Source organism: Schistocerca nitens, unplaced genomic scaffold (genome assembly GCF_023898315.1).
Source record: "Schistocerca nitens isolate TAMUIC-IGC-003100 unplaced genomic scaffold, iqSchNite1.1 HiC_scaffold_333, whole genome shotgun sequence".
Lineage (NCBI taxonomy): Eukaryota > Metazoa > Arthropoda > Insecta > Orthoptera > Acrididae > Schistocerca > Schistocerca nitens.
Window position 1 is genome coordinate 320,251 of NW_026045867.1, and position 7,250 is coordinate 327,500.

At 52.5% G+C, this 7,250-nt stretch overlaps 15 non-coding genes across 15 annotated transcripts; 12 read left to right on the forward strand and 3 right to left on the reverse strand.

The window, feature by feature from the left end:
• Positions 1-209: 209 nt before the first annotated feature.
• Trnag-ucc (transfer RNA glycine (anticodon UCC)) lies at positions 210-281 on the reverse strand. Its single transcript has one exon. It is a non-coding gene; the product is annotated as a tRNA-Gly (tRNA).
• Positions 282-611: 330 nt separating this feature from the next.
• Trnag-gcc (transfer RNA glycine (anticodon GCC)) lies at positions 612-682 on the forward strand. Its single transcript has one exon. It is a non-coding gene; the product is annotated as a tRNA-Gly (tRNA).
• Positions 683-980: 298 nt separating this feature from the next.
• On the forward strand, positions 981-1,053 carry Trnam-cau (transfer RNA methionine (anticodon CAU)). The gene has a single exon. It is a non-coding gene; the product is annotated as a tRNA-Met (tRNA).
• Positions 1,054-1,506: 453 nt separating this feature from the next.
• Trnae-uuc (transfer RNA glutamic acid (anticodon UUC)) lies at positions 1,507-1,578 on the forward strand. The gene has a single exon. It is a non-coding gene; the product is annotated as a tRNA-Glu (tRNA).
• A 256-nt stretch (positions 1,579-1,834) lies between these two features.
• On the forward strand, positions 1,835-1,908 carry Trnai-aau (transfer RNA isoleucine (anticodon AAU)). Its single transcript has one exon. It is a non-coding gene; the product is annotated as a tRNA-Ile (tRNA).
• A 766-nt stretch (positions 1,909-2,674) lies between these two features.
• On the reverse strand, positions 2,675-2,746 carry Trnag-ucc (transfer RNA glycine (anticodon UCC)). Its single transcript has one exon. It is a non-coding gene; the product is annotated as a tRNA-Gly (tRNA).
• Positions 2,747-3,076: 330 nt separating this feature from the next.
• Positions 3,077-3,147, forward strand: Trnag-gcc (transfer RNA glycine (anticodon GCC)). Its single transcript has one exon. It is a non-coding gene; the product is annotated as a tRNA-Gly (tRNA).
• Positions 3,148-3,445: 298 nt separating this feature from the next.
• On the forward strand, positions 3,446-3,518 carry Trnam-cau (transfer RNA methionine (anticodon CAU)). Its single transcript has one exon. It is a non-coding gene; the product is annotated as a tRNA-Met (tRNA).
• A 453-nt stretch (positions 3,519-3,971) lies between these two features.
• Trnae-uuc (transfer RNA glutamic acid (anticodon UUC)) lies at positions 3,972-4,043 on the forward strand. The gene has a single exon. It is a non-coding gene; the product is annotated as a tRNA-Glu (tRNA).
• A 256-nt stretch (positions 4,044-4,299) lies between these two features.
• Trnai-aau (transfer RNA isoleucine (anticodon AAU)) lies at positions 4,300-4,373 on the forward strand. The gene has a single exon. It is a non-coding gene; the product is annotated as a tRNA-Ile (tRNA).
• Positions 4,374-5,139: 766 nt separating this feature from the next.
• Trnag-ucc (transfer RNA glycine (anticodon UCC)) lies at positions 5,140-5,211 on the reverse strand. The gene has a single exon. It is a non-coding gene; the product is annotated as a tRNA-Gly (tRNA).
• Positions 5,212-5,541: 330 nt separating this feature from the next.
• Trnag-gcc (transfer RNA glycine (anticodon GCC)) lies at positions 5,542-5,612 on the forward strand. The gene has a single exon. It is a non-coding gene; the product is annotated as a tRNA-Gly (tRNA).
• Positions 5,613-5,910: 298 nt separating this feature from the next.
• Trnam-cau (transfer RNA methionine (anticodon CAU)) lies at positions 5,911-5,983 on the forward strand. The gene has a single exon. It is a non-coding gene; the product is annotated as a tRNA-Met (tRNA).
• Positions 5,984-6,436: 453 nt separating this feature from the next.
• Positions 6,437-6,508, forward strand: Trnae-uuc (transfer RNA glutamic acid (anticodon UUC)). Its single transcript has one exon. It is a non-coding gene; the product is annotated as a tRNA-Glu (tRNA).
• Positions 6,509-6,764: 256 nt separating this feature from the next.
• On the forward strand, positions 6,765-6,838 carry Trnai-aau (transfer RNA isoleucine (anticodon AAU)). Its single transcript has one exon. It is a non-coding gene; the product is annotated as a tRNA-Ile (tRNA).
• The last annotated feature ends 412 nt before the right edge of the window (positions 6,839-7,250 follow it).

Sequence of the window (7,250 nt, forward strand, 5' to 3'; positions counted from 1 at the left end):
CTCAGTCGTTTCGCGTGCTTGTCCTTTTGATATAGGCCGATTGGAGAGCGTCAGCTCTCGCGTCAGCCGAGCAAAGTCGAGACAAGTCGAGACTCAAGGGGAATCGACGCACACACTATAGGGTGGCCTGCAGCGACTAAGAGGGGGAAAGAAACATTAATTTAAGGACGCGTGGCAAAAGTACTCGTACGCAAAAGTAAAAAGCCGGCTGCGGTGGCCGGGAATCGAACCCGGATCAACTGCTTGGAAGGCAACTATGCTGACCATTACACCACCACCGCACAGTTTCCTTCCGCGCACGCCGCGCTGTGTCTGCTTCCCGCCTGTCGGCGGCGGCTCAAGGTGGTCGTAGCTGTAGGCGCATTACGGGGTGGGCGAGCGCACCCAGACAGCGTCTCGACGCACATTTCGCGTCCTTTGGCAAGAGTCGTCGCGTGCGTGCGCCGCACGAGTACTTAGACGATCGCATTCTGGCGTCATTTTTAAGCAGTGCAGTGCAGGATTCAGCGTCTGTAGCATTCTCTCGAGAGGATGCGACGGCGCTGGACGGTAGTCCCACTTTCCCTTCAGGCGTCTCCGCGGAAAGCACCAGGAAGCTGTTAACTAGCTGAGCATCGGTGGTTCAGTGGTAGAATGCTCGCCTGCCACGCGGGCGGCCCGGGTTCGATTCCCGGCCGATGCATCATTTTCTTTTTTCTCCGATAATGGTGCCGCGTGTGTTTCGCACTCGAACTGCGTGAGCCATGAGAATGAACCGCGGGATTCCGTGTGGAAAGAACCAAACATGCAGCGCGCACGACTTGTCGTTTGGGCGCTTGCGTGCTATTGTACGTACTGGCGTCGGCCTAGCATAGCAAGTTGCCTGTCGCGCCGGGAATGCACGTGTAGCAACGGAAAAAAGTTAGCCAGGAAGTGCAGATAGACTCTCCTCCACTGGTATTCGGTACTTACAGAGATTCCAGAGGGTGCGGCGATCACCTGCCTCGGTAGCGCAGTAGGCAGCGCGTAAGTCTCATAATCTTAAGGTCGTGAGTTCGATCCTCACCCGGGGCATTTAATTTACTTTCGTTCACAGCTAAATTGACGGCTCTGCGGTTGCGAAGGAGCGAAACACTTTGTAGTTCGTTATGCACAAGGCTTCAACGACTCAGCGTGAAAATGTTCACTTCCCGTTATTACTACTTGCAGTTCCTTTCTAATTTTTTTAGAAAAATGTACTAGTAGTAAAACTGAATTTCGTATGATGTAACATATAAAGTCACACAATGTACGACCTGCTATATAATGACAGGCAGCAGGTCTTTAGTAGCAAAATAAGTAAATAAATATTACTACTTACAGGTTTGGTTTCCCTCCTACCCCAGTAACAACGAGACCAAAAGCAATGGTTTGTGACTGTTGCCATGCGCGCCTCGGCATGGTCGCGCGAAAAGATGCTCGCAAACAGGGAAAGTGCGACACGGAGAGCGAGTGGACGGCGTGTAAGCACGATGGAATATGCGCGCGTCCGGTGTGGTCTAGTGGCTAGGATACCTGGCTTTCACCCAGGAGGCCCGGGTTCGATTCCCGGTACCGGAACGGAATTTTTTCGGAACAAATCACGACAAGTTTTGACCGTGCGAAATGCTGTTTCACGTCCTCCTCGCATTATAGCTACTGGTTCGCAAACGTCAGCCGAAAACAGTCGAGAGAAACGGGCACGCAATGAAATTACTAAGAGCAGCGGAATAAAGGGAGGAGAGACGCTGGTCCACTGTTGGACTGCTGCATAGAAATGTTACATGGCAATACGCACAGCAATTGCCGCAAAGCGATGGAAGTCTCTTTGCACCGAGGCCCGTTAGCTCAGTTGGTTAGAGCGTCGTGCTAATAACGCGAAGGTCGTGGGTTCGATCCCCCCACGGGCCACTACGATTTTACTATTTCAAAAAGGCAACGCCGATTTCCCCGGGGAAGCATGGTGACAAAGAAATCGTCACATTGTTGTGGGAGCTGCTAGGGGACCCGAACGCGACGTGTCGGGACGCGCTAAAACACTTCACTGGTCACAGCACGCTGAACACACAGTTTCTCGTCCGATCACCGCTACTGCGCGACGCTGGGCGTTGTCAGTGCTTGGGCGGGTGACCGCCTGCGAACGCAGGGCACTGTCGACAGTTTCAATTCGTATTTCTCTTTCCTCTTCGCTTTCGGAGCTGCAGCGCTATTCGGTCATGGGCACTGGCGCCACGTTTTGCCTCTCGGTATGCCAAGTCGCGCCGTGCGGCCACAGTGTAATGAAGGAGCGTGTTGTAAAACACGCAACAAAGAAAGAAAGGAAGGATGGAAGGAAGGAAGGAAGGAATGAATGTACTAGTAATAAAACTGAATTTGTATGACAGAACATGTATAATCACACAATGATAACAGGCAGCGGGTCTTTACCTGAGGCATAAGTAATGTTGTGCCCGCCTCGCCATACCTCTCTCAGTCGTTTCGCGTGCTTGTCCTTTTGATATAGGCCGATTGGAGAGCGTCAGCTCTCGCGTCAGCCGAGCAAAGTCGAGACAAGTCGAGACTCAAGGGGAATCGACGCACACACTATAGGGTGGCCTGCAGCGACTAAGAGGGGGAAAGAAACATTAATTTAAGGACGCGTGGCAAAAGTACTCGTACGCAAAAGTAAAAAGCCGGCTGCGGTGGCCGGGAATCGAACCCGGATCAACTGCTTGGAAGGCAACTATGCTGACCATTACACCACCACCGCACAGTTTCCTTCCGCGCACGCCGCGCTGTGTCTGCTTCCCGCCTGTCGGCGGCGGCTCAAGGTGGTCGTAGCTGTAGGCGCATTACGGGGTGGGCGAGCGCACCCAGACAGCGTCTCGACGCACATTTCGCGTCCTTTGGCAAGAGTCGTCGCGTGCGTGCGCCGCACGAGTACTTAGACGATCGCATTCTGGCGTCATTTTTAAGCAGTGCAGTGCAGGATTCAGCGTCTGTAGCATTCTCTCGAGAGGATGCGACGGCGCTGGACGGTAGTCCCACTTTCCCTTCAGGCGTCTCCGCGGAAAGCACCAGGAAGCTGTTAACTAGCTGAGCATCGGTGGTTCAGTGGTAGAATGCTCGCCTGCCACGCGGGCGGCCCGGGTTCGATTCCCGGCCGATGCATCATTTTCTTTTTTCTCCGATAATGGTGCCGCGTGTGTTTCGCACTCGAACTGCGTGAGCCATGAGAATGAACCGCGGGATTCCGTGTGGAAAGAACCAAACATGCAGCGCGCACGACTTGTCGTTTGGGCGCTTGCGTGCTATTGTACGTACTGGCGTCGGCCTAGCATAGCAAGTTGCCTGTCGCGCCGGGAATGCACGTGTAGCAACGGAAAAAAGTTAGCCAGGAAGTGCAGATAGACTCTCCTCCACTGGTATTCGGTACTTACAGAGATTCCAGAGGGTGCGGCGATCACCTGCCTCGGTAGCGCAGTAGGCAGCGCGTAAGTCTCATAATCTTAAGGTCGTGAGTTCGATCCTCACCCGGGGCATTTAATTTACTTTCGTTCACAGCTAAATTGACGGCTCTGCGGTTGCGAAGGAGCGAAACACTTTGTAGTTCGTTATGCACAAGGCTTCAACGACTCAGCGTGAAAATGTTCACTTCCCGTTATTACTACTTGCAGTTCCTTTCTAATTTTTTTAGAAAAATGTACTAGTAGTAAAACTGAATTTCGTATGATGTAACATATAAAGTCACACAATGTACGACCTGCTATATAATGACAGGCAGCAGGTCTTTAGTAGCAAAATAAGTAAATAAATATTACTACTTACAGGTTTGGTTTCCCTCCTACCCCAGTAACAACGAGACCAAAAGCAATGGTTTGTGACTGTTGCCATGCGCGCCTCGGCATGGTCGCGCGAAAAGATGCTCGCAAACAGGGAAAGTGCGACACGGAGAGCGAGTGGACGGCGTGTAAGCACGATGGAATATGCGCGCGTCCGGTGTGGTCTAGTGGCTAGGATACCTGGCTTTCACCCAGGAGGCCCGGGTTCGATTCCCGGTACCGGAACGGAATTTTTTCGGAACAAATCACGACAAGTTTTGACCGTGCGAAATGCTGTTTCACGTCCTCCTCGCATTATAGCTACTGGTTCGCAAACGTCAGCCGAAAACAGTCGAGAGAAACGGGCACGCAATGAAATTACTAAGAGCAGCGGAATAAAGGGAGGAGAGACGCTGGTCCACTGTTGGACTGCTGCATAGAAATGTTACATGGCAATACGCACAGCAATTGCCGCAAAGCGATGGAAGTCTCTTTGCACCGAGGCCCGTTAGCTCAGTTGGTTAGAGCGTCGTGCTAATAACGCGAAGGTCGTGGGTTCGATCCCCCCACGGGCCACTACGATTTTACTATTTCAAAAAGGCAACGCCGATTTCCCCGGGGAAGCATGGTGACAAAGAAATCGTCACATTGTTGTGGGAGCTGCTAGGGGACCCGAACGCGACGTGTCGGGACGCGCTAAAACACTTCACTGGTCACAGCACGCTGAACACACAGTTTCTCGTCCGATCACCGCTACTGCGCGACGCTGGGCGTTGTCAGTGCTTGGGCGGGTGACCGCCTGCGAACGCAGGGCACTGTCGACAGTTTCAATTCGTATTTCTCTTTCCTCTTCGCTTTCGGAGCTGCAGCGCTATTCGGTCATGGGCACTGGCGCCACGTTTTGCCTCTCGGTATGCCAAGTCGCGCCGTGCGGCCACAGTGTAATGAAGGAGCGTGTTGTAAAACACGCAACAAAGAAAGAAAGGAAGGATGGAAGGAAGGAAGGAAGGAATGAATGTACTAGTAATAAAACTGAATTTGTATGACAGAACATGTATAATCACACAATGATAACAGGCAGCGGGTCTTTACCTGAGGCATAAGTAATGTTGTGCCCGCCTCGCCATACCTCTCTCAGTCGTTTCGCGTGCTTGTCCTTTTGATATAGGCCGATTGGAGAGCGTCAGCTCTCGCGTCAGCCGAGCAAAGTCGAGACAAGTCGAGACTCAAGGGGAATCGACGCACACACTATAGGGTGGCCTGCAGCGACTAAGAGGGGGAAAGAAACATTAATTTAAGGACGCGTGGCAAAAGTACTCGTACGCAAAAGTAAAAAGCCGGCTGCGGTGGCCGGGAATCGAACCCGGATCAACTGCTTGGAAGGCAACTATGCTGACCATTACACCACCACCGCACAGTTTCCTTCCGCGCACGCCGCGCTGTGTCTGCTTCCCGCCTGTCGGCGGCGGCTCAAGGTGGTCGTAGCTGTAGGCGCATTACGGGGTGGGCGAGCGCACCCAGACAGCGTCTCGACGCACATTTCGCGTCCTTTGGCAAGAGTCGTCGCGTGCGTGCGCCGCACGAGTACTTAGACGATCGCATTCTGGCGTCATTTTTAAGCAGTGCAGTGCAGGATTCAGCGTCTGTAGCATTCTCTCGAGAGGATGCGACGGCGCTGGACGGTAGTCCCACTTTCCCTTCAGGCGTCTCCGCGGAAAGCACCAGGAAGCTGTTAACTAGCTGAGCATCGGTGGTTCAGTGGTAGAATGCTCGCCTGCCACGCGGGCGGCCCGGGTTCGATTCCCGGCCGATGCATCATTTTCTTTTTTCTCCGATAATGGTGCCGCGTGTGTTTCGCACTCGAACTGCGTGAGCCATGAGAATGAACCGCGGGATTCCGTGTGGAAAGAACCAAACATGCAGCGCGCACGACTTGTCGTTTGGGCGCTTGCGTGCTATTGTACGTACTGGCGTCGGCCTAGCATAGCAAGTTGCCTGTCGCGCCGGGAATGCACGTGTAGCAACGGAAAAAAGTTAGCCAGGAAGTGCAGATAGACTCTCCTCCACTGGTATTCGGTACTTACAGAGATTCCAGAGGGTGCGGCGATCACCTGCCTCGGTAGCGCAGTAGGCAGCGCGTAAGTCTCATAATCTTAAGGTCGTGAGTTCGATCCTCACCCGGGGCATTTAATTTACTTTCGTTCACAGCTAAATTGACGGCTCTGCGGTTGCGAAGGAGCGAAACACTTTGTAGTTCGTTATGCACAAGGCTTCAACGACTCAGCGTGAAAATGTTCACTTCCCGTTATTACTACTTGCAGTTCCTTTCTAATTTTTTTAGAAAAATGTACTAGTAGTAAAACTGAATTTCGTATGATGTAACATATAAAGTCACACAATGTACGACCTGCTATATAATGACAGGCAGCAGGTCTTTAGTAGCAAAATAAGTAAATAAATATTACTACTTACAGGTTTGGTTTCCCTCCTACCCCAGTAACAACGAGACCAAAAGCAATGGTTTGTGACTGTTGCCATGCGCGCCTCGGCATGGTCGCGCGAAAAGATGCTCGCAAACAGGGAAAGTGCGACACGGAGAGCGAGTGGACGGCGTGTAAGCACGATGGAATATGCGCGCGTCCGGTGTGGTCTAGTGGCTAGGATACCTGGCTTTCACCCAGGAGGCCCGGGTTCGATTCCCGGTACCGGAACGGAATTTTTTCGGAACAAATCACGACAAGTTTTGACCGTGCGAAATGCTGTTTCACGTCCTCCTCGCATTATAGCTACTGGTTCGCAAACGTCAGCCGAAAACAGTCGAGAGAAACGGGCACGCAATGAAATTACTAAGAGCAGCGGAATAAAGGGAGGAGAGACGCTGGTCCACTGTTGGACTGCTGCATAGAAATGTTACATGGCAATACGCACAGCAATTGCCGCAAAGCGATGGAAGTCTCTTTGCACCGAGGCCCGTTAGCTCAGTTGGTTAGAGCGTCGTGCTAATAACGCGAAGGTCGTGGGTTCGATCCCCCCACGGGCCACTACGATTTTACTATTTCAAAAAGGCAACGCCGATTTCCCCGGGGAAGCATGGTGACAAAGAAATCGTCACATTGTTGTGGGAGCTGCTAGGGGACCCGAACGCGACGTGTCGGGACGCGCTAAAACACTTCACTGGTCACAGCACGCTGAACACACAGTTTCTCGTCCGATCACCGCTACTGCGCGACGCTGGGCGTTGTCAGTGCTTGGGCGGGTGACCGCCTGCGAACGCAGGGCACTGTCGACAGTTTCAATTCGTATTTCTCTTTCCTCTTCGCTTTCGGAGCTGCAGCGCTATTCGGTCATGGGCACTGGCGCCACGTTTTGCCTCTCGGTATGCCAAGTCGCGCCGTGCGGCCACAGTGTAATGAAGGAGCGTGTTGTAAAACACGCAACAAAGAAAGAAAGGAA